At 40.9% G+C, this 27,404-nt stretch overlaps 1 long non-coding RNA gene across 1 annotated transcript; it reads left to right on the forward strand.

Annotated features, from left to right (window-relative positions):
- Positions 1-19,689: 19,689 nt before the first annotated feature.
- LOC137498352 (uncharacterized) lies at positions 19,690-23,193 on the forward strand. Its single transcript, XR_011017753.1, has 3 exons — positions 19,690-19,982; positions 20,454-20,716; positions 23,117-23,193. It is a non-coding gene; the product is annotated as an uncharacterized lncRNA (long non-coding RNA).
- Positions 23,194-27,404: the final 4,211 nt, after the last annotated feature.

The raw sequence follows: 27,404 nt of genomic DNA on the forward strand, positions 1-27,404 counted from the left end.
TGACACCCGACCTGCGCGTCGTGATGAGGATGAAATAATGATGAAGACAACACATACACCCAGCCCCCGTGCCATTGGAATTAACCAATTAAGGTTAAAATCCCCGACCCGGCCGGGAATCGAACCGAAGGCCAGTACGCTAACCGTTCAGCCAACGAGTCGAACACTGATTTCACTGTAATATTATAGCGCAACGGTACACGCTACATCTTAAAACCCTGTACATCACTGATTTCATTGTGATATTATAGTGCAACGGTACACGCTACATCTTAAAACCCTGTACATCACTGATTTCACTGTAATATTATAGCGCAACGGTACACGCTACATCTTAAAACCCTGTACATCACTGATTTCACTGTAATATTATAGCGCAACGGTACACGCTACATCTTAAAACCCTGTACATCACTGATTTCATTGTGATATTATAGTGCAACGGTACACGCTACATCTTAAAACCCTGTGCATCACTGATTTCATTGTGATATTATAGCGCAACGGTACACGCTACATCTTAAAACCCTGTACATCACTGATTTTATTGTGATATTATAGCGCAACGGTACACGCTACATCTTAAAACCCTGTACATCACTGATTTCATTGTGATGATATAGCGCAACGGTACACGCTACATCTTAAAACCCTGTACATCACTGATTTCATTGTGATATTATAGCGCAACGGTACACGCTACATCTTAAAACCCTGTACATCACTGATTTCATTGTGATATTATAGCGCAACGGTACACGCTACATCTTAAAACCCTGTACATCACTGATTTCATTGTGATATTATAGCGCAACCGTACACGCTACATCTTAAAACCCTGTACATCACTGATTTCATTGTGATGATATAGCGCAACGGTACACGCTACATCTTAAAACCCTGTACATCACTGATTTCATTGTGATATTATAGCGCAACGGTACACGCTACATCTTAAAACCCTGTACATCACTGATTTCATTGTGATGATATAGCGCAACGGTACACGCTACATCTTAAAACCCTGTACATCACTGATTTCATTGTGATATTATAGCGCAACGGTACACGCTACATCTTAAAACCCTGTACATCACTGATTTCATTGTGATATTATAGCGCAACGGTACACGCTACATCTTAAAACCCTGTACATCACTGATTTCATTGTGATATTATAGCGCAACCGTACACGCTACATCTTAAAACCCTTTACATCACTGATTTCATTGTGATATTATAGCGCAACGGTACACGCTACATCTTAAAACCCTGTACATCACTGATTTCATTGTGATATTATAGTGCAACGGTACACGCTACATCTTAAAACCCTGTACATCACTGATTTCATTGTGATATTATAGTACAACGGTCCAAGCTACAGACCGGAAACTTGTGAAATTGTGATCCTCTCTCCAGTATCAGTTAAATTAGTTGTGTTAATTAGGTGCATCAGTTTCCTTCCACCCAGTATGAGCTAATTACACGTTACACCAGTGAAAGAGACATGATTAAAGTCTGGAATTAAATGAAATGTAATATTATACAGTATTTCAAGTTCATTAGACTGATAAAAGATTTAACTATATCATAGTGGTAATTTTAATATTTGGAGGGCTGTAAATCGTTCATGGGATTGTAAAGCATTTCCCTTTCATCTAGTATTAAAACCTTCCGCGCAGCAAATTGCCGTCCACGTTAATGGAAGGTACCGATTATTAGAGGATGGTTGACCATCAGCTTCTGGATTAAAATTAAACTATCATCCTCCTGATGATGTAGACCAGCCTTGTTAATGACGAGATGGTTGCGGCAAACGTGGCAATCACAGCACGTAGTTGTTGGTGACGTGCTTTATTCTGGGTCAGTCAGACGTCTCTACCATAACACTGTAACCTCGGAATATTTTTAATTGTAAGTTCTCAGTTCATTTCATGTATCTAAAATTAAAGACAATACTTTCGTTCACGTTTTGATTGATTTCACATCATGGCATTATGAAGAAACTGTGATAACGACTACCATTACTGGTTTCCCACTGAAGATAATTACGAAAGCGTATACATTATGGATAATTGTCGCATTCTTGTTGAAATAGAGATGCTATCTGTTTTATACCTCACCGACTCAGGTCCTATGACGACGATGGGATAGCTAAGCGCTAGGATTGAGAAAGAAGCGACCATGAGATGGCTACCGACGGTGGGATTCGAACCCACCCTCTCCCGAATGCCAGGTAGCAGTGATGCGATCCTAACCGCACGGGCAACTCGCTCGGTGAAAAGAGTTTAAGAACAGCAATATGAAGGGTAACTACTGAGCACAACCTACAACCTTTCCTTTTGTGGAAATCTCTCATTATTATTATTATTATTATTATTATTATTATTATTATTATTATTATTATTATTATTATTATTATTATTATTATTGGTTTAATGTCTCTTCGATTACTATAGATTTTAAGGAACAGCGTTTCGAATTGCCTTTTTCCGCAGGAGTACTTTAACGTGCCGGAAACCAACGACAACCTCAAATGCCACCGATTTCAAACGAGATTGAACCACCTATAATGAGAAGAGAAGGGTGAAGACCAATCGACTGCACCATTGAGTTCGGCTGTAGAGATGTCATAATTCTATCCTGTAATGGGTAATATTAATGTGTAATAAACCGACCAACATGAATTTCTCCCATTTTTATACTCCAAAATATCAACCAAATGTTTCAGGATTCAGTCGTTAAATTTTGGAAATGCAATGCAAGTGCCTCAGCCAACTTCGCTACTCAGCCGACGTAACCTAAGAGACGTCATAGAATTAGAATATTTCCCTGAAAAGAATGAAATGGCGAATGGCTTTTACTGTCGGGTGTGTCCGAGTACATGTTCGGCTCGCCAGGTGCAGGCCTTTCGATTTGACACCCGTTGGCGACCTATGCTTCGTGATGAGGATGAAATGATTATGAAGACGACACATACATCCAGTCCCGGTGTCAGCGAAATTAACCAATGATGGTTAAATTTCCCGATCCTACCAGGAATCGAACCCGTGTTCGCTATGACCAAAGGCCAGCACGCTAACCATTTAGCTATGGAACCGGACGAATTTTTCCCTAATGAAAGAGAAGAAATTAAGTTCTCTCTCACAAATTAGTAGAAAATGATTCGGATAATGGTTTTCATAATCCTTAGCCATCTAGGGGCTTTAGATAGTAGTTTCCATGAACAACTGGACTGGGTTATTTCAAAATGAATCAAGGGGACGAAAACAGGCACTTTCAGCCTGGGGTATCGGTGAATAGTTCACTCTGGGTACTGTGGAAGTAGGCATTCCTTGGCCTAACTTTATCTCCTAAGTGAATGCTTAATACAGTATACTAGCTAAGGTTGTTTTGTTTCCAAACATAACACCAATTTATTGATCCGAAATACATAGCAGCATTTGAAATGCTCCAGTCATATTGTACGGACTTGTCGAGAAATAAATCCACGGAGCTAGTGACCATGATGTTATGAAGTAACATCTCAATCTTATTACATTTAGATCACCGGCATTCAACTCTTGGCATCGAGACGTATCGCAATACACCTCTTACTTTCATGAACAATGTATTTATATACTTTTTTTGCTAATGGCTTTACGTCGCACCGGCACAGATAGGTCTTATGGGACGATGGGATAGAAATGGCCTAGGAGTTGGAAGTAAGTAGCCGTGGCCTTAATTAAGGTACAGCCCCAGCATTTGCCTGGTGCGAAAATGGGAAACCACGGAAAACCACCTTCAGGGCTGCCAACAGTGGGATTCGAACCCACTATCTCCCGGATGCAAGCTCACAGCCGCGCGCCTCTAACCGCATGGCCAACTCGCCCGCTGACGGGATATTTAGTTGGAATATCTGCTTCCTGAATCACGATTTCCGATGTGGAAGATGAAATCCATCACTGCAGAATTGAAGAGGAGGGTCTAGATATGGTAGAAGTATTTCATCCCCACGAAGTCCACGAATATCTCATTCTGAGACCTCAGGTGATGGAACCGAGGGTATTTACGAGTGAATGCACTGCTTAATTCAACGTGATGTTATTCGATTTCGCTTGACTCGCGCTAGCAGCACGCATCACTGCGTTACTCGCGACGCTAGGTGAGCGGAACAGAAGAGGACTGGGGGAGCTAGGTCACAGAGCGAGTAGCAAATGCCAGAGAAATACTCTTCATCCAAGTAATGTACAATATACTTTACTAGCTGACCAGTTGCACGCAAACTGTATCCCTTTGGTCACATGAAATACATTACCAAACTCGTACTGTGTACTGCAAACACTGAACGTCTAATTCTGAAGGAAATAGACCTATATATAAGAAAAGCCACCGTTGGTGGTGCAATTTGTTAGTCGTTGGCTGTTTACTATCAAGATCGAGGTTCTGTTTGCGCCTAGATGGGTGGGATTTTAGGGTGCTAAAATATGACGATATCCTGCTTTTGGGTTCCAGTGTGCTACAGAACTACAGGGCCGAATTGCGACACCCCTCAGTCTTGTAAACCTCGTTTCTTAGTATTTCTTAACCGCACTCGAGACCTAATTTTGAACATGCCCCTATCTCTTACGCAAGACTTGCTGTATGCCAGTGATAATAATACAGACTTATTTAAGAAAGTTCCAAAATCCATCATGGGTCTGTCCTTGACTTTTGTTGATAGTTGTATCGAATGACAAGGGTACTGAGAATTGTGTTCTTTTAAATGAAAACTGTTAAGTTACGTCAGAATATGCGGGGTCTTTTTTATATTTCGTTTACATCGCACCGACATGGACAAGCCTTATGTAATGATAATGATAATAATAATAATAATAATAATAATAATAATAATAATAATAATAATAATGGTACTTGCTTTACGTCCCACTAACTACTTTTACGGTCTTCGGAGACGCCGAGGTGCCGGAATTTAGTCCCGCAGGAGTTCTTTTAAGTGCCAGTAAATCTACCGACACGACACAAGCCTTATGGTGACGATGGGATGGGAAATGGCTTGTACTAGGGAAGAAGCAACCGTAGCCTTATTTAAGGTACAGCTCCAGCTTTTGCCTGGTGTGAAAATGGGGAACCAACTTCAGGTCTGCCGACAGTGGGGCTCGAACCTTCCATCTTCCTAACTCAAGCCCATAGCTACGTGACTCAAACCACACGGCCAACTTGTAATGTGAGGTCTACTCTTGGTTGTCTCCCTTTCTTTCCCTGTTAGTACTTCGAGCTGCAAGAAATCCTCGCGCATCGTTCGTAGGCTACTGTGTCATGCCCTTTCCGTGGTGGGTTTGGTTATAGCACAGCATGGAGAGTGTTTCCCGAAATCGCTAAGTTGGCCACTTTAACGGGCGCTGTTGTAGTGGACTCTTAACATGCTTGGTGTTAGAGGAGAAATATAAAGGTGATTCCTTCTTTATCATCATCATCATCATCATCATCATCATCATCATCGTCGTCGTCGTCGTCATCATCATCACCCTTTCCCCTTATCCAGCTCCTGCCCGGTCGAGGCATTTATGGCACATTTCCACCTTCCTCTTTCCTTCCGCCATTCTTCTTCCCCCATTCCGCCCCCAGTCCAGGTTTCTTGTTCTTGTCCTGCTCTTTACTGAGTCGATCCACCTGGTTCTAGTTCTCCCTCTCACGCTCTCCCTTTCCTCGTCGGTAAATTCAGAATGGGTCTTGGCCCACAAGTGGCCACAGCTGGTCCGTGTCCACCAGCTCTGAACTCCGACCGGCCAACCGAGCAGAGTAGGGGTGGCCACGGCTCTACCGTGGCTCTACGCCTCTGTATTCGAGAGACGGGAAAGGGCTGAACCTCACGGCTGGTTCGCACCATCGGCTGTCCTGAGAATAGTTTCCCGTTTTCCATTCTCCTGTACTAAAGCGAATGCCGGGACAGTTCCTAGTATAGGCCACAGCAGCCAAGCCCCTCACCTTTTCCCGAGCATCTACTTCACCTTCTCTCGACCTGAGAAACGGCGTCACTGTCTAAGAGACCCGCCTCTCCCTTCAGGACAAGAATGACAAAATTTTTAGTAGTAGTCTCTTTCCTTCGAACTTCATCGTCATCATTCGTTTTGGTATTCTTTCCTCCTCAATATGGCCAAACAATTTTAGTTTACTTCTATCAATTTTCTAATTTAAGCTTTCCATTCCGACCTCTTATCCCACATCTTCGTTTCTCAGTTATATTTCCTTGTATTTCCTATTACACTTCTTAGGTATTTCATTTCACTGGCTTGAATTCCACTCTGGTACCTACTTGTCATGTCCCGGTATCAGCTGAAGAGTTCAATATGGGTGCATAATACATTTAGTACATTGTCTCTTTACACTTTCTTGGTACTTCATTATTCCACAGAAGGTTTCTTACACTCTGGTAGAATTTATTGTCCTGTTGCATTCTTTTGCTAATATCCATCCAGCCTTGTATTCTGCATTAATTCACTCTCTTGGTATTTGAAGCTGTCAACAATTTCAAGGCCTTGGCCACCAATTTTCACAATGCCTTTCCCTTGTCTTTCTCCTCTTGATATCAGCATGGTCTTGCTTTCTTCCGCGCTGATCTTCATACCATACTTTCTTCTTCAGTGCATCAAGTTGTTCTTGTACTTCTTTGCTGTTTGTTCCCCAGACCACAATATCTTCTGCGAATAGTAATTACTTCGTCTCCTTTTTTCCATACGCTTCCTTTATCTCCTTCACAATTTCGTCCAAAACCATTTGAAACGAAACGGCGACAACACACTCCCCCTCTCCTAGTCCAGTTTCATTTCTAATCCATTCTGTCTTTTCAAACGGAGTCTGTACTGATGACACAGTTTTTGTACATTGCTTGCAGCATTTCTTCTTTAATAATTTAAAAATATGGTGTTACATAAGCTTGATTGACGATGTCAAGAAAGAGATCTTTAAACAGAAACTATTCCGCGTCCGCTAACTTTAGCCTTTTCTTCAGACAAACTGTTACAGCAGTCGCTAGCCACTGTTAATATACACAGTGTACGAAAAATCACAGGCTGTAACATAAGGGATCAGAACAATTAGAATTAGGATAGGAAGCAACCCTCTAACTCACAATTTTCATTCAGAATCAACTGGAGGAATGTAACCTATTTTTCTCTTTCCAATGACCATATGAGTGAGGTAAGTATTATATCCCTGCAGATTTTTTAACTATTTGCTTTACGTCGCACCGACACCCATACTGTAGGTCTTATGGTGACGGTGGAGTAGGAAAGGGTTAGGAGTGGGTAAGAAACTACCATGACCTTAATTAAGGTACAGCCTCAGCGTTTGCATGGTGTGAAATTGGGAAACAATGGAAAAACCATCTTCAGGACTGCCGATGGTTGGGTTCGGACCCGCTATCTCCTGATTGAAATCTGGGAGCTACGTGAATCAAACCGCGCAGCCACCTGCTTGGTATATTCCTGCAGAATTTCGCCCTCTGGATTTTCATTAACCTTGTCTTTCATGGCCCAAAGACACAGACAGAGTGGGTTTTGCAACATAACAATGATCTAAGGCGTCGTGGGGGCTGATTTCCAAGCAATTTATTTGATATGTTGGTCATGGACCTCGTCTAAAACGACATTACGTTGGTTACGCCAGTTAAATCAGAAGGAAAACTGTTAGAAAGTAGGTTCGAATGCTCATTTTAATTGTCCTGATACCCTTTCCAACTGGACGTCTTTTTCTCCATATTCTGTATAGATTCTTGCACAAGCGCAAGTACCTGTCGTTGACAGGTTATAATGGTCATATGGGATCATTTGTGATACTTCAGTTGAAGACGGTCATAATTTATCTGAAAAATTACAAAAATTTTGTATCAGTCGTTCCTTGTGAAGGATGTCCATACCAATCTTAATAAACAATCACGTCACTGCAATTGTTAAAAACACTTACGTAATCCGATTTTAAACCAAACTGAGCCTAATTTATGATGAAATAACGGTTAGCTACATAACAGAAGGCCATGATCAATTCTTTCCGAATCCTAGCCCTTTACTATACTATCACGCCAAAAGGTATCCGGTGTGAGTTCCTGCAACGGTTAAGCCACTAGCAGAAAGAAAGACTGGTTTGAGGGCCTGGAAAGATCCGTCTTTTGACCAAAGTACAAAAACTGAAAATCACACCTTCGGCCATTCTAGAGAGGTTTGCCATAAATTGTCCATTTCCATTCCAGATCAATGCTGGAATGGCATATGAAATATATATAACGGCTCCTTCCTTCCTACTCCCAACTTGTTACAGTTTCACACGTCAGTACTGACGCCATATTGACACAGGTTATATAACTCTAAGGAGCTATTGGCCATGACGTTGCTAGTCCCAGTCAGAGAACACCAGTAGCTGAAACGAAATGACCTAATCAACTTGCTATAATCTACAGTATTTATTACTGGCGTGGAGTCTTACGGTAGCAAAGCAAAGGAACCACCATTTACTCCACAACTTGTCACGTGTGGTCCCCATTAGCAAGCCCACACGCGCCAGAACGCTGCGAATCGATCAGTTGTGGTGGCATTTACAGAAACCCGCATCCTCCGCTAAACTGGCCAGTCAGCAATAAACCCACTGGGAAGACCATTTGGACCTTACCCATTGTTCCGGCAAGGTTCTTCACTTGAAACACAGTAGAGCGAGTTAGATTACTTATTTCCAACTGCATACGGAAAGACATTTCCTTACAATGGCAGAGTCTTGGAGAAATCGCGCACATTTACTTTCTAAGACATAAGGGAGTAAAGCAAATTCCAAGCTATAGTTCTCTGCCCGCAGCTCACAGTCCACGACTGATTCTGCTCTTGATCTATTCTTTTTCGTCGTATTAAAACAAAAATTGAAAGTCTGGTTGAAGTGGTAAACACGTACTTGGCTTGCCCAGATGGACAAGAGTTCGATTCCACATAAGGATTTTGAGTATTTTCTATTTCTAGAAAGGTATATGGCCGTGAAATGCATTAAACCTACTACAGGAATGAGTACCATATTAATTCCTAGATGTAAAGGAGGATAGGCGCTCATCTAATCACCCTATTTATCTCATTACTGAGGATTCTAGTGGATCGCATGCCCTGCGCATAGATGACTTTGCTTTATTTTTAAAAACAGGAAAATCAGAGAAGTGGCGCATAAATAACCTAGAAGTTTGCTGTCTGAGTTTTGCAGGCCACGGTAAATACCAAACAAAAATGTGCTTTGTGCGTGTAAACTGCAGTAATATCAATGCAATGCATTTGAACTGATCCATTCTCTCTTTAGAGTGCTATGCCTCTCAGGGTTAATAACCGGATCGTAATATTTTATTCTAATAATCGACGCAAAATGTTCGGCCACAGTTTAGGAAGAGGAATCATTAGCCTGCTGTCCTTACGGAGAATGCATTGGAACCTGTATTTCGTTGATATGGTGCAAAGAATCGAACAAAGTAGTTATGTGACTCTAGCTGTCTATGGCAGGGAAACAATACTTCCTCTGGAACCCACTCTTCTTCCCGACCTTTCCTCTAGATCTATACCAGATATCTTTTGGGATTTAGTTACTTTGGTTGAAGTTTCCTTCGTGCCGTCGACGTTGTAATTGTACAGCTACAGATGAAATTTTCGGAGGAAACATGAATTCTAGCGAACAATGGTGAAAGTTGTTTGAAGTGTCAAAAGAACGGCCACACTCTTTTGGAGGAATGAACAATTTAGTTTACGGAGCTAACCTCATTTGACACTTTAGCGATAGAAGGTTTAAAAATATTTCATATTTCACATCTAGGATTTAAAATATATACCGCTATTTGGAATTCTGTCTTCGTACGTTAAACAGTTTCGGAGGAAGGAATTAATATATTTGTTTTCGGATCTTAACCCCCATTTAACTCTCCGAGGGGTGAAATGTGTTTCAAACCTTCCGTTATTTAACACCTAGGTTATCATTTGACATTTTATTTCGTAATTCAAACGATTTCATATAAACGTATATTTTTGTCATCGTTCCTCATCCCCTAGTCAAAAATCCCTTAGCGGCGTATTATTTTAAGTCCACTTCTTATTTGTATCCTCATAAAAAGAATTCAATTGCTTTTACACCCCCTTAACAAACAAAAAATGCGCGTTTCTTTATTTTTAAGGTAGATCCCAAATACCAATTTTCACGTCCGTAACATCTTTCGTTTTTGTGATATAAGTATCCTCATACAAAGAATTAAACTCACTTTTCAATTTATTTACCTACCGTAAATTGGTGGATTTTCCGAAGAAAAAGAACACATCTTTCTTTACTTTTAAAGAAGATTCCAAATACAAATTTTCATGTCTGTAACATCTTCAGTTTTTGAGATACAAATACGCTCATAAAAAGAATTCAACCCCTTTTCAGTCCTTTTTACACCTCCTTCAATTGGATTTTACGAAAACAAAAAATACGTGTTCCTTTACGTTTAAAGGAGATTCCAAATACCAATTTTCACGTCTGCAATATCTTCAGATTATGAGATACCAGTATCCTAATAAAAATAATTCAACCCCACTTTCAGTCCTTTTACCCCCCCCCCCCAACAGTGATTTTTCGGAAAACAAAAAAGTATATGTTACTTTATATTTAAAAGAGATTAAACATGCAAAATTTTAACGTTTGTAACATGTTACGTTTCTGAGATACACTAATTTTAAAAGTTCACCTCCTTTTGTCAGTCCTGTTCACCCCCCCCCCTCAAGTAGGTCTTCAGATATACTGTAAGTATCCTCAAAAAGGTATTCAACCACTTTCTAACCTTTATACACCCCATTAAGAGTATTTTTCCTATAACAAAAAAGTCGTGTTTTCTTATTTCTAAAGGAGATTCCAATTACCATTTTTCACACCAGTAACACCTTCAGTATTTGATGTATAAGTATCACCATAAAAATAATTCAACTAATTTCACATCTCTTCACCCAACCCACCACCTTAAGTGGATTTTCCGAAAACAAAAAATACGTGTTTATTTTTAAAGAAGATTCCAAATATCAATTTTTATGTCTGTAACTTCTTCAGTTTTTGAGATATAAGCTGTAAGTTTCCTAAGTCGCTTACTAATTTTTACAAATATTATGAAACTGCATTTAACTTGTAAAATATGAAATATCTGCATTTAGAATGGAAATTATGAAAATTAACATTCATTAAATAAAATACACACTCGTCGGACCTTGTACTCACACTTTCTTGTTACCTGCTTACTTACACATACGTTATTTGAAGGGCGCCAGCTGCCACTCAGTGCAGCAATAATAGAATGAGAATCTTGACTAGCTCTAGGGTGTGGGGTAATAAGCTTACTTTTGACAACATACCATATAAGTTCTGGGAAAAGGAGATTGGCGTTCGGTTTCCCCATTAATTTTGAGGTTAAGATATTTTACTGACATTGAAATAAAACTATGAATTCGTTTGATAGAACAAAATATATTCTTTAAATAATATATAAAAAATAGTGAGTCTTGTTGCGATAAAACAGATGAGAATATGAAATTATGACATTGCAACTGAAAGAAACTAGGCATGAATTTGAATTCTTCTTGACCGGACATTTTAACAATTTATACGAAATATTTCCCTCACTGATTCACTTGACTGTACCTTCAACACTTTGAGTGTAATTACGACGTATTCCTTTGATCTGGTGTTTACTGTAGATGTGTCACGCCTCATTTGGTGATACATCCTTGTGACTGCTTCTTCTCCATATCATCTGACTTCTTTGTAAGTCAATATGGTATCACTTCTATGCAAGTGTGTCCCTCTGTGACTCCATGGTAAGCCCTTGCGTCCGTGTCTTCAACTAAGTGACGGACCAACTTTGTCCTCACTCTCTCAATGACCAATAATTAATGGCTCACTGAGTCTTCTCCATCTCTCGTTCACACTCGTTGACTGACCGACTGAGGCCTCTTCATCTAGTAGACTACTTCACTGTTCAGCTTCCGTTTAAATAATGACTGACGCTACAATATGCACCCACCTTTTATAGACGTTGGTTGACACAGCTACGTAATCTCCAGAAATAACAATGACATACTCCCACAACGCGGCAAACATTACATATAGTGGTGAAATCCCCTGGGGCGGCCGACTCTCTGAGCGAATTTTCTAAAAGCTCACGATGACGTAGCCATGACGTGGCGATGACTTGGCAGAAATGCAAGCAATATTGCACAATGTAAGGATGTCGCACTCAACATCTGATATATCGAAACTCTCACTGTACAGGTATTTAATGTTAATCTACATATACGTATATATGCATACACTCAATTACAAATACGCAAGCGACAAGCTTTGCGTAATGGAATTGAATAATAATTATAACAAAATAATAGTAATCTCACAGATGAAATAATAATACTGACATAATAATAATAATAATAATAATAATAATACAGATAAAATAATAAAATACAGATATCATCTTGTAACGGGATTTGAACCGTTACAAAGCATCCACATTAAAAGAATTCAGCCCCCTTATCAGTGCTTTGTACACACCCCTTCTACACTGACGTGATTTTTTCCGAAAACAAACAAGTACATGCTACTTTTATTTTTGAAAGATTAAAAATACCAATTTTCACGTCTGTAATGTGCTGAGTTATTTTATATATATAATGTACGAAATAAGCTCATTTTAAAAATTTACCCCTTTTTAACACTTCTCCTTAAGTGAATTTTCATAAAACAAACTATGCGCGTTCCTTTGCTTTTACAGGAGATTCCAAATACCAATTTTGACATCTGTAACATGTTACGTTTATGAGATATACTCATTTTAAAAATTCACCCCATTTGTCACTCCTGTTCACCACACCTTAAGTAGATTTTCCAGAAAACTAAAAATAATATGTTTCTTTATTTTTAATGGAGATTCCAAATACAAATTTTCATGACTGTAACATCTTCAGGATTTGAGATATAAGTATCCACATAAAAGGTATTCAACCCGTTTTTCACCTATTTTCATCCCCCCCCCCTCTTAACAGGATTTTCCGAAAGCAAATAAATGTGTGTTTCTTTATTTTTAAAGTAGGTTAAAATACCAATTTTCATGTCTTTAAACTGTTCAGTTTTCGAGATATAGGCTAGATACACTCATTTTAAAAATTCACCCCCGTTTTCATTCCCTTAGCTACGGAATATCCGAAAATCCTCCCTCAGTGAGCACCTACATTGTGATATGAAAGTATCCACAAAATTTCATTTCTTTATGTCGAGTAGTTTTGGCTCGGCGATGATGAATGAGTCAGTCAGTCAGTCAGTCAGTCAGTCAGTCAGTCAGTCAGACAAGTTCTTTTATATATAGTTGATGAAGTTCGAGTATATTAGGCGTGCGGCCAGAATACGAGTACGAGTGTTCTTGTTTCTCTTTTCAGAAAATTAACGGAGACACCAGACGAAGACTACAATATAAGTAAGACTGTTTCATGTCCTCAGACCGGTTGGTAACTCTCCAGCGTGACTCACTCATTCCTTACAGGAAATACCGAAGGGGGCTTCCAGAAGGCATTGCCACATTACCACGTAACAATATTACGTACCGAAAGAAAATGTAACTTCCTGACGTTCCTTAGAATATCTGTATACACATCTCGGTCTTCCACGAACAGTACTACAAGAAATTTTTTCGTCTACTTAAAATCCATTCTCTCAACCAAAATTTCCTTTTCACCGTTTCACGTCTTACTCTTCTTTACCCTAGGAAATACATGATAAGGAAGTTGCGAAGAGAACTTCATTGTTCGGAAACATGCTCTCCAAATCATACTCGACAAACCATACCAACCCCATGGCGCAATAGCCCCTAACGACCACTGCTCAGCCCGAAAGCCTGCAGATTATGAGGTGTCGTGTGGTCAGCACGACGAGTCCACTCGGCCGTTATTCTTGACTTCCTAGACCGGGGCCGCCATCTCGCCATCCGATAGCTCCTCAATTGTAATCGCGTAGTCCTTTTTCTTTTTTTGCTAGTTGCTTTACGTCGCACCGACACAGATAGGTGTTATGGCGACGATGGGACAGGAAAAGCCTAGGAATGGGAAGGAAGCGGCCGTGGCCTTAATTAAGGCACAGCCCCGGCTGTGGTAGTACTATGGGCTGACTGCAGAGCTGTCCTTGGCTCACCGCGTACGAATGACATAGCGCTGGCCCAGACCGGCCCGTGCGATGACGTCACGGGCTTCGTTCGTTCAAACCTTTCAAAGCCCATTGCAGTGTAATGCTGAAGCAGCTCATGGGCTGGGCCTCTCTTCAGGACTCTGCCCAACACAAAACCCGGTTTCCTAACTGTATACAAGATCTACGTACTCCGTATTCCCATATTTTGTCCTTTACACGGTACGGCTGTTTTTCTTAACCTTTTCAGTACCAAGGTTTTTCCACCCTTATGCTTGCTCATTCCCGTTTTTCACGATGTTTTAGCAATATTACAAATATTTGAAAAAGTATAGCACAAACATGGAAGGAGAAAATAACATATTACCGGGCGAGTTGGCCGTGCGTGTAGAGGCGCGCGGCTGTGAGCTTGCATCCGGGAGATAGTAGGTTCGAATCCCACTATCGGCAGCCCTGAAAATGGTTTTCCGTGGTTTCCCATTTTCACACCAGGCAAATGCTGGGGCTGTACCTTAATTAAGGCCACGGCCGCATCCTCCCAACTCCTAGGCCTTTCCTATTCCATCGTCGCCATAAGACCTATCTGTGTCGGTGCGACGTAAAGCCTCTAGCAGCAAAATAACATATTTTCCTCCTGCCTCTTTCCCCAAAATTGAACAACTGTCTGACCAGTTTCCACAGATTTATTCACTGCAAAATCGTTTTCACTATCGTCATAAAAGCCACACTTATAATAATTCCCAACAATGTCTAAAATATCATCCTCCATCACGCCTGGGTAGAGACATGTAGAAAAACAGAATATAGCGGTCAACTTTGAACACAAGGCTCCGTATATGAAACAGCTCCGTGGTTGAATGATTAGCATACTGGACTTGGACAATGGGTCACGGGTTCGAATTCCAGCTTGGCTGGGAAGTTTAACGTTCAGTACTTAATTCCTTTGGCTCGAGGACTGGGATTCGTAACATCTTCAATATTAGATTTAATCGTAGGATATCGGCAGCCCTGAAAATGGTTTTCCGTGGTTTCCCATTTTCACACCAGGCAAATGCAGGGGCTGTACCTTAATTAAGGCCACGGCCGCTTCCTTCCAACTCCTAGGCCTTTCCTATCCCATCGTCGCCATAAGACCTATCTGTGTCGGTGCGACGTAAAGCCCCTAGCAAAAAAAAAAAAAAAATAATCGTAGGGAGGACTCCATGCTCACAGACACGCAAAAGAGTATGAAAATTATCTATTATTTGGGTTCATTTGTATTTATTTCGAGGGGAAATAATTTATGAAATAACAATGGTCAACATTACAGTTTCTCTGTAATCGCATTCTGTGAAAACATTTTAATGAACATACAACATGAACTGAACGTAAGAAACGTTCATCAACCGAGCTCGATAGCTGCAGTCGCTTAAGTGCGGCCAGTATCCAGTAATCAGGAGATAGTGGGTTCGAGCCCCACTGTCGGCAGCCCTGAAGATGGTTTTCCGTGGTTTCCCATTTTCACACCAGAAAAATGCTGGAGCTGTACCTTAATTAAGGCCACGGCCGCTTCCTTCCACTTCCTAGGCCTTTCCTATACCATCGCCGCCATAAGACACACCTGTGTCGGTGCGACGTAAAGCAAATAGCAAACTTTCATCAGAGTTACAACGTTCGCTCTATACTGCGAAAATATCTGTGTGGTCTGCCTCTGTGGTATAGTGGTTAGTGTGATTAGCTGCCACCCCCAGAGGCCCGGGTTCGATTCCCATCTCTGCCACGAAATTTGAAATGTGGTACGAGGGCTAGAACTGGGTCCACTCAGCCTCGTGAGGTCAACTGAGTAGAGGGGGTTCGATTCCCTCCTCAGCCATCCTCGAAGTGGTTTTCCGTATTTTCCCACTTCTCCTCCAGGCAAATGCCCGGATGGTACCTAACTTAAGGCCATGGCCGCTTCCTTCCCTCTTCCTTGTCTATCCCTTCCAATCTTCCCATCTCCCACAAGGCCCCTGTTCAGTATAGCAGGTGAGGCCGCCTGGGCGAGGTACTGGTCCTCCTCCCCAGTTTTATCCCCCGACCCAGAGTCTCACACTCCAGAACACTGCCCTTGAGGCGGTAGAGGTGGATTCCCTCGCTGAGTCCGAGGGAAAAGCCAACCTTGGAAGGTAAATAGATTAAGAGGAAGAGGAAGAAGAATATCTGTGTGAACAGCAGACTGACCCAGTCACCAGAAGCCACTTGCCGTTCTGTCATGCTTGCCGAAACATTCTCGCATCGGTCAGTGCATCGCCGTCTTATAACTTCTTGCCATTTGCTTCCGCTTCCATGCTAAGCAGCGAACGTTTTTCTCACAGGAGCGCTAATATGATGTCCACCTTGATAGCCTTTTCATTTCCGCTACAAAAGCATTTATGTTGCTATTACACGTGGTTTGGTGTTTAATGAAGTGTTTGTGATAGTGAATGTGTTACGTATTAATTAGCTACGACTGAATAAGTATCACGCTTTATGAACCTAGGTATGAATGTCTACTGCACAGGTTCCCAAAACTAAAATAGGTTAACTGTTTCTTTTGCTTTACATCGCACGGTGACGATGGGATAGGAAAGGATTAGGAGCTGGGCTATGACTTGGAAGTAAGCGGCCATGGCCTTCATTAAGGTACAGCTCCAGCATTTGCCTGGTGTGGAAATGGGAAACCATGGAAAACCAACTTCACGGCCACCGACTGTGTGGTTCGAATCCACTATCTCCCGAATGCAAGCTCACAGCCATGCACCCTAACCGCACGGCCAATTCGTTCGGTATCAACTATTTCATTGCGCAAGCAGCAGTAATGCCATATATCGGAGGTGAGTTGCACAGAGGAGACAAAGCATATCACAACAAAGAATAGTCAATATAATGATATTGTTGATCAATTTTATGAGCTTTCGATAACGTAAGCCTTTAATTTAGTTTTCTTCTGACTGTGTGACTTTTTTTACAATTGGCTTTATGTCGCATCGACACAGACAGGTCTTATAGCGACGATGGGACAGCAAAGACCTAGGAGTGGGAAGGGAGTGGCCGTGGCCTTAATTAAGGTACAGCCCTATGATTTGCTTGGTGTGAAAATGGGAAACCACGGATTACCATCTTCAAGACTGCTGACAGTGGGGCTCAAACCCACGATCTCCTGGATGCAAGCTCAGAGATGCACAACCCTGACCGCACGGCCAACTCTCCCGGCAGTCAGTGATATTAGAATATCCAATGAAGATGGAGTCCTTCCTCCTTTCATGACGTTCCTTCACGTTTTCTTCACATTTTGATAATCATCTTTACAATTTCCCTTGCCGATGTGGGCAATCACGACAAAAACCACCATCATTGCCATTTAACACTATTGAACAATATTTCCATGTTAGCGTTGCTTGGCGTTGGTATGGATTAAGAAAAATATCTAATTGATGAATATTTGTTATCATAGGCGGTACTGTAAAACCGTATATGACATAAAAAATCGGCAATCGTATTACATATTTTTATGAAGTAATTATGGATATGATGATCGATAATCGATATGACCACTGATAGCGTAGATAATTGGTAATTAAATTCTATAATTTCACCCAGCGTGAATAAAATTATTTATAGCCTAGACTTTTTGCCTTATTCCCAGACTTTATATACCGACTTCCATTAAATTCTATTTAGCCATTTTCTCGTAGCTCGGCGTCGATATGTACTAAGCTACAAATGTCTAAATTCATGAATATCTCTGTTATTAGAGCCGGCACGGTAAAACTGTATAAGATATAAGTCGAGAAAAGTGGAAAGATTCTATTATGAGTAATTTCGTCACGAAGTGGGATCGTGTTGTGAGCTTCATACCCATACATCTTTCAAGAATTAATCAGATACTCATTTCTGTTGAGGGGTGAACGACGCCGAGGGGTTATATGCCTCTCTAGAAACTGAAAACTCGTTTTTAAATCTCTCAACTTCCTAACGAGAAATAGAACTCATGACCTTCCAGGTGTACCAAACACGTATTCAAAACTGCAGCGTAGCAGCCCCCGTCAATGAACTATGACATTTGGTGGATGCCAGTGTGTTCAAGAACAGTCGAGTACTATAGAGTACCTTTTGCTGGCTGAATGGTCAACGTCGGAGTCCTCGCTCGCTTCAGAGGGGTCCCAGGTGAGAATCCCAGTTGGTTCGGGGATTTTAGCAGCATCTGGTTGATTTCTGTAGCTCGGAGACTCTATTTGTCTCAATACACACCGCGTCTTGGACGCACAACACTCCACCCTTCCAACCTCCACGGAAACACGCAATACATCACTCCACGTAGAGTTTTCGTCAGTTAGGGCATCCTGTTGTAAAACGGGGCCAAGTCCACATGTTCTACTGAGTTAGCAAACGCAACTACGGTGTGGGGAAAGTGGTAGAAGTCAAGTACTATACAGTGTGGACATTTGCTGTGCTAGTTAAATCACAAAAGCATACCTTCAGGTAATGAGTTTCGTCAGTGTGTTATCAAAGATCGAATAATTAATTTGAATGTATATACGGTAGGCACCATGCGCAAATAAACTCTCAGTAGAAGGGCATTTGCCAAATTCTCATCTCACATACACGAGTTTATGAACTTGTCGAGTAGACATGAAAAGCTGAGCTAGGAAAACACATGAAAAGGACTTGCGGAGCGAACATGCAGAGCAGCGGAGAGGTGGTGACATGGATTTCATTTCTCTACTCAACTCTAAATTAATGAAGTGCGATTTGAAGAAAAACAAAAGTCAACGTCTCATTTTTCACTTAATAAACCTCTGACCGTAACATGTGGTATCGCCCCAGCTACACGATCTTGAACTTTCCCTGGGAAGGTTGAGTGTTCTTTTGTCCTTGGCCGGGAGAGCACGAGCCTCTACAGCCCGGGGCGGAGAGCTGCGACACGCCGCTAGGGGGCACATGGCCTTTGACTATGTGACGTCATAGAGCCAAAATGAACATCTAAATCAGCGGGCGAACGCTATGAATAGCTGTACTGTGTATGGGCTGTATAAGCATTATTAATAAGTCCTGCTGGACTTCGGAAACCTCAAGGTACTCTTCTGCTTGACTGAAAGAAGGGCGTTCCAGTTTACAAGGCAGTTAACAGTTGTTGCTCATTACGGTTTAGAATACCTTGGTGTTAAACGATTTACTTGTTTGCGCACGTGAGGAGTCTGCAGTAAATGCTTTTAATTATGGTCTACGATTGGCCGGTATTCCCACGTGCGACCCAGAAATTTTAGGCGATCGTCTTCTCTAAGTGTGGCTGGGGAATACCTGAGTCAAGGTGTGAATGCAAACAGTATTTTACTTTCCATTTTGTAGACATAGGGCGGCTGTCACAATGCGTAACAGTGCATCACTAAATATTAATGCAGCTGCGATGCCATAGTACAGGGCCTCTCAAACGCCCAAACTCTCACGCGTGCAGAGCACGGTGCATAGGCTCTGTGCACTGTGCATCGGTACGCTTCGCCATGGGTATGTCACCCGCATAGGTCCTACCCTTCCGAGGGCCCAGCTCAGACTGAATACTTTAGCCCTGCACTCGCGGGGGCGCGCTGTTGTACATCACGTCACTCACCGTAAGCCCACGTGACGAATACGGCAGCTCCTATTGGTAGAAACATCTCCCGATTGCTATTGGTCAATTTGAGTTTGACAACTTGGACCACGTGGGACGACCACGTTTGTGACACTTTGCTTCACTTTGATTTGTATGCATTTATCTGTTATCTTCGTTTTCGTGTTTGAAGAAAAAGTACAAGATATTTGAGGTAAGCATCCTTATGGTTCTTGTTTTACTAATCTCCTGAGGCCAGAACATGAAAATATACCACACCAAGGCAAATGACTTTCGGATAAATTGAATCATATTCGCCTAGTCCTAAATTTGCTATTTATTTTATTTAACGTTTGAATATTGTTTGCGGGATATTCCATTCTATTTTTAAAACAAAATCCTATTAAAAGGATAGTAGGCCGCAGGAGGTTAAGTAGTTATTAAGTTGATGATTGATAGCTGCTCATGTTCCCAAAAATTTCTTTTTGGCTGTCGCTGTTTTATTACCTTTTTGCATGGTGGTTACATAAGTCTACTTGAAACAGACACCTTAAAATTCTGTTGATGTAATGTTATATTATTTATGATAATCCACTATCATTTTGAGGGTATTGAAATTAGCAGTAAAAATATAAACTGATACAGTGTCCTTTATTACTTTCTTCTATTTCCTTTCATGTCTCAGACCATGCACGAAACGTGTCAGATCTGTGGCATTTACACAGATAGCAAAGAAGGCCAGCAACAGGGAATCTTATTTCATCATTTCCCTGTTGGTAGACCGGATATTTGCAGAGAGTGGTTGGACGTTGTGGGGGGTCGAATGCTTGCGGCAGCTTCCTCCGAAGCAGCTGAAGAACCGCACTGTGTGTTCTAGGCACTTTCGCCACTCGAGCTATCCAGGACCGCTATCAAGGTTGCTGTATAAAGATACTGTCCCGGAAAGAGGTAAGTAGTAGTAGTAGTCGTTGTTATTAATTTCACAGTACTGTGACCTATCAAATTTTCCTGGGTTTCATTTCAAATTGCTCTCCAGAGGTAATGATGATAAATTCATCAGTGCCAGATGAGGGGGAACCTCGCTTCTCATAATGAAATTTACTATAATGCCTGTCACACCTGGTCTTGCCGTACCTGTAAGTTGAAATTGGTACATCTCTTACAGGCCTAACATTTATTATTAACAGAATAGTGCAGAAATGTGCAAATTTTATAATTTTTATAATCCATCAGTGGCTTTACGTTAGCTGAATTGTGATGGTGAGGTATTTAATTGAGCTCGCTATATTAACTCCCTCTTTATCTGAAAACCATTTGCACCGTTTTGTCCAGGTTCATTTTAAGGGAACCTGGTACACATTTTTTTATTTTCCACAATTTTTGAGCAATCACAATGAAACTGTTGTGGAATATGTAGGACTATTATAGAAATAACATATCTTATTTTCAGCTAAATATCCTTATTAGTTTATGAGATATGATGTACTTTGTGTTTATGATGCTCGCAAAACAGGCAACTTTCTAAAAGTTCCCTGTGGGATGGATTTTTACCTGAGAGTTTGAAAACTTCTTCCTTATAACATAAAAAAACTCAAGGATGGAATTTTCAATTCACCCTATGTCGCTTAATTAACTCCTGTTTCAAGTTTGTAATTGTATTTTATATGTAATTTTCCACTAATTTTCTGTTCATTTTGCCTCATAAAATGAGTATATTGTAGAAGAATGAAAAATCTATCCTACAATTTTCTTGGTAGGTCACATAGAAGCTACATACCAACTTTGGCAAATATAGGTTTAGATTTGATCTGCATGGAACAGTGCAGGTTACAAAAAATGGTATTTTGAGTTAAATGAATTTTAGTTCTAAAACCATTAAAAGTTTTCATAATGGCCTTTCCAAATCTCTTAAAATTCACCAGCACTATAACTCCTACCCTCCTGCTTCTTCTTGGCTTCATCCCTGTGTACCTTTAGGAGTTTCAGTTTTTCCTGGCTGTTTTCTTTTGTTGGGTGACTGACTGCTGACTGTGAAATTTTCTTCTTTCATCTCTTTGTGTGGCAAGTTTGGTGGATGCTGGTGAAAGTTTATAATTCCTTACAGCCATTTTCATTTCTTGTGTTGCACTACATCTCATGTTGTATTCTGCAACTGCATTAGAAACAGCTATTCCAAGTCGTTTTGAGGACACAAAGGTCTCTTCTCATGGGCGCCCGGAGGATCTTTTCCAAGGGGGGGCACATCAACAATTTTCTTGAATATAAACACCAATATAACGTCAGCAACATTAAATTGTTTACAGAAATTTCCGGTTATAACAGATGCTAGATGACTGTCAGTAATTTCAGTTTATGAAATAATCTGGTATGATATTAAACAATTGAACATCAACATTTTTAGAATTCCAGGGGAGGCAAATACGCCCCCTTGCCCCCCCCTCCCTTGCGGGCGCCAATGGGCACTTTTTCCACATACATGCATGAAGACTTTCATTGGCAATTTGAGTATCCCCTTTACAACATCTAGACAGAAGTTCAGTTGATGCCAGCCTTTGGTATACAGAGAAAATTTTCAGCAGCATTGCAATTGTGAACTGAACTGACAATTTTTGTGACTTTGAGGGGTTTGTCCAGTTGCGATACTCTTATTGTAGAAGCACCATGATTCAGGTCTTTGGGGGCATTTCTTATGCTTAGGATCTTCTTCTGTGGAGGAGTAATAGTATAGTGTGGCACATATTGCAGATTTCATATTATCTACAGAGGGAATATTTGCACATATTGCCTGCCAATAATCATTTGTGAGCTTCGCAGTAGTTGCTTCCTTCAAACTTCCAGGTCCCCTTCCCCCAAGTGTAGTTCCTTCATGGTTGACTAAATTGTAGGATGAAGTAGTTCATAACATAGCTAACAGTTGGCAGTATATATTGCAATATTAAAAAATAGTATAATCTCAATGCTACTGTAAAGAGGGAATTAATGGTAACAGAAGGAACACGGATAGCCGAGCATACAGAGGAGAGGAGGTGTGGTTGATAATTAAATGACCGTGCAGAACCATTTAAAAACGACCGTAACTACGTCAAAAACAGTCACAGCGGCACAAAACCACATTTGTTATTTAGAGGATGGTTAATATAATTTATTTATGCCAGAATTCAAATTTCAACAATTTCATCCATTTAAAAAAATGTGTCCCAGGTTCCGCTAACTTTGTTGTCTTCAGAATATTTTTCAAGCCTGACCACAGTTGCTTAAAGATCATCTTTGTTCTGAGAACCTTTATGTAGGTCATCAGCATATACCGTTATACCATTCTTAGTGTGTGTGTGTTTTTTTTTCATATAGGTGTGCCTCGACACAAGGCTGGTCCACGGCCAAGTCCTTCCGCTGCTATGACTGCTGCTGCTCACACCACCTGCACCCCTACTGCTTCTGCTACTACTACCTACTACCACCGGTGCTGTTGCTGCCACCACCATCTCCATGCCTGCCGCTGCTACTACTGCTACTGCTATGGGTAATGGTGCTGCTGCTGTTACTACCATGACCTCCACTCCTGCTGCTCCTGCTTTCACATATAAATACTATAAAACTGTGAATTTAAATGATAAATCATTAGCAAAATTTCATCAATTACATCGGAGATCAAATGTTTAGCTTGGCCACTACGTAGTCACGAGCTGGGGTCTGGATTAGCGTGGAATCACATGCGAGCCCTCTGTTCCGCATAACATCACAAACCTGTATGGCAGTCCACGTGCCCACAGCAACTGAGTGGGAGGCCTAACTCCACTGTTACATGATTTGGAAGGAGCTATAGAACACTAGAAGATCAAAGTAGGCCTACTCTGTTATATCTTGTTTGTGATGATAACATTCAAATAGTTCAATTGTGCAGTTAATGTTTACCTGTCTGATATTTTTGTTAACACCCTGAGGGGAACGAATTGAAATTTATTTTCATATTGAAGTTTTACATAGTATTCCCCACCTGCCTACTCATTCTTGCCACCCAGCTGACAAACATTACTGGGGAGAACACTGGTGCTAATGTTATTAATGTTCATTTTACATTCAGATTAAACAATTTCAATTTGTGAATGCTAATGATTGTTTATCAATATATTTAATTTTGTTTTACAAAACACCCAGCAAGGAGGCTGTGCAGTGGGGTCATGCATCCATGAAATTGCGCTTGTGCAGTGGTGGGTTCGAACCCCACTGTCAGCAGCCCTGAAAATAGTTTTCTGTGGTTTCCCATTTTCACACCAGGCAAATGCTGGGGCTGTACCTTAATTAAGGCCATGGCTGCTTCCTTCCCGTTCCTAGGCCTTTCCTGTCCCATTGTCGCCATAAGACCTATCTGAGTTGGTGCAACCTAAAGCAACTAGCCTTATAATAGTTGTCCCCCTGTGGGTAGGGGCAGTAGACTAACAGCCACGACATCCTCTGCCTGCTGTAAGAGATGACTAAAAGGGATCCCATGTGCGCTCTGCACTTGGGATCTGGGGTAGGCGACCACGGAGCCCTTAATTGAATTTTGACATTGCTTCCGCTTACTTGTGCCAGGCACCGCACTTTCATCTATCCTATCTGATCTACCTTGATCACCACCTGTTCTTTTCTGCTCCTGATTGTATTATGTATGGAGGCTTAGGGAGATTTATTTTCAAACCCTCCATGGCCCTGGTCTTCCTTAGCCGATACCATCATTATTCCTAGTGTCGGCCCCCTTCTATTTCTTCTCTCCGATTACTAATATATATTGGGGGTGGTTGCCTAGTTGTACTTTCTCTTAAAACAATGGCCTAGATGTTAGGCCCTTTTAATCAACAAGCATCATCATCTTAAGCAAGGAGATTTGTGGTGAGGGCAAGATGTTTGGTGGCCATGGCATATACTAGGAACTGTCCCATCATTCGCCTTACTGCAGGTGAAAGGAAAACCATTCTCAGGACAGCCAGTGGTAGGGGAACAGCCCGTTTCTGTGTCCCAAATGCAGAGGTGTAGAAACATGGTGGAACCGTGGCCACCCCTCCTCTGCTTGGTTGGCCGGTTGGAGTGCATGTTATCATACCACAGATCAGCCTATCTGCAACCACCGACATAGATTTCTGCCTTCATTGTACAGTAGATACAAATGGCACTGTCTGAAGTGAGTTTCCACTGTCTTCAACTGGAATTTTGTGTAGGTCACAGCACAGTCCCTTGCACACCGTAATGTTGTGGAAGGTAGCAGCATATTGTTCATAATACTGTACTAAATTATCAAACAATTCCTTGGATGTAGCTCTTAATAGGTGGAGCTATGTTGTGACTTGGCATGGGTATGTTTTGTGCTGGATCAGCTGCCATATTATTGTACGTAGATCCTGATGCTACATATTTCTGTCAATTTATTGGAACTCCTCTCCTGCGGATGGACTGAAAGGAAGCATTATTTGTACCTCCTGCATGTTGTATGAGGGAACAATCACAGAATCTGTAAGCGCTCTCTTGTCTTTTAAACTCACAAATGTATTCATGATTCCATCCTTTTCCATGTACCAGAAAAATTTAGATATATCCTACTGTCACACAAAATAGAACATTTCTAACTATTGTAAATAGTGCAGATCAATGAATACAAGGGATGCACACAATTTTGTAGCTTGACATTGGTTGTCATCTAAATGCAGATGACTGATTGAATGATATGTTGTGTTTTGATGCAATATGTAGGAACAGGGTATGTGCTATCATGTCTTGGTTTCTTCAAACACTACTCTGCCAGAGATTTGCCATCCTCTAGTAGATGCAAAAGAAGCAAAAATCTCAATATTTCTCAGTGTGTGGCCCTAGGTGCCTCATTTGACAGACTGAAAGATATATCATATAGTAAGTTCCTTGGGAAAATAGGCTACAAATGGTGTTGCTGAAAACTTTTGACATGTCAATGCAACGTTAGACTGCAATAAGAGAGAAAAGTATTATGTTGTAACTTGTCAGTTCCAGTCGTTCTTTCATAAATGAATGATTTTGTATTTGTGTTGTATTGAATAGTTTTCTGGCTGATGAATATTAATTGATGATTAACACTGCTGCATGTAATGTCAAGAGATTATGATATACTATGATCACTAAAACTTTTGTGCAAATTTCTACACCATTTTATACCTGTAACACTGTGGATAGTAGGTAGAATATAGCTCCATAAATCAAAAGATCATGTTTCATTTCAATTTACCTTTGAATCCTACAAACTCCCTCCTTATCATATGAGTTTGCTTTAATCATTTTGGTTCCTGTGTATGGTTTTCTTTCTTACATTGTATTTATATTTTATTTTCTGCATAAGTAGCATATCTTGATACTATTGATTGTTACGGTTGGCTTAAGTAGTGTTAAAGAGGACTGATGTACGAGGGGATGTTAGTGTCTATTTCTGTTGTAGGTCTTAATCTGAGATAAGGATTGCCAATCCCACTCACCTTCTGGACACTTCCTTCCTCCCTTTGTGAGTTAGCTTCCTTTTCCCTCAGCAGAAACAAAAAAAAAAGCAGCATAGGCAAGGCCAGTCACTCCCATCCTTCGTGGCTTTGTGAATTAGTAAAAATAAAATATAGCTCCATAAATCAAATAATTATAATAAGCAGCACAATCTGGTAAGCTTCTTTTCTCCAGCAAAAAAATTATTGTTAATAACAATAAAGCACAGGCCAACCTCCAGGTGTATCACTGTTCAGAATGCAGAATTTCAGAAAAAGGTAACAGAACGAAGGAAAGAAAGAAAAGGAAATGAAAGAAAAACATAAAAGAAATAAAAAACGAAAACATAGATTTAATATAATATTTAAGAGGGGGGGAGGGGGGCGAGAACCTGGGTACCCTCCGCGCGCTAAACGATTTAAATCGCCCGCCCGGTAATTTTAGTTCAGCCCTGCTCTCGTCAGGGGCGCTAGCGTGCGATTCCTGGCGATCTTTGCGCAGCCGTTGCGTACAGAAGTGAAAAATAACGTTGAGAGTCATCTCTTACTCATTCTCTTTGCGCTTCGCCTCAACTCGGCTTGACTCGGATGGTGTAGTGTGCTGAGAGCGACGAAGCGTTTGGTGGTAGACGACGTGTTTATCAGTGAAATAAATAAGCGCACGACAACAACATAATAATGGAGCAACCTGTTTCGAAGAAAGCAAAGACTTCCGAAAGTCCATTTCAATCGAACTGGTAACTTCCGTATTTTTTTTGTTTGTTTGTTTGTCGTGACGATAACGCCAAATGCTTAATCTGTGGGACGATAATTACGTGCGTAAGAAAATCGTCTATTGAAAGACACTACAACAGACTACATTCGGAAAATTATTGTGAAATCATAGGAGACGTCAGAGAGAAAGAATTAAGGAAGTTGAAACAGCTTGAAGAAGAGCATTCTATATCCACAAATGAGGTTTGTTCCAGTACTGTAGCATTTTCATTTTGGTTACGGGTTCTGCATTTCTTAAAAATTATGTTTACATTCCTATCAAACATGTATGTGTATTTCTAATTCACTTTTTTGATTTTTTTAATAACACTGGTAACCTTGTCCCATACAACTGTGCGTCTCCGCTCACCACACGTAAACATTTCACAGTGGGGGAGAAACAGCAGTGAAGG

Source organism: Anabrus simplex, chromosome 2, assembly GCF_040414725.1.
Source record: "Anabrus simplex isolate iqAnaSimp1 chromosome 2, ASM4041472v1, whole genome shotgun sequence".
Lineage (NCBI taxonomy): Eukaryota > Metazoa > Arthropoda > Insecta > Orthoptera > Tettigoniidae > Anabrus > Anabrus simplex.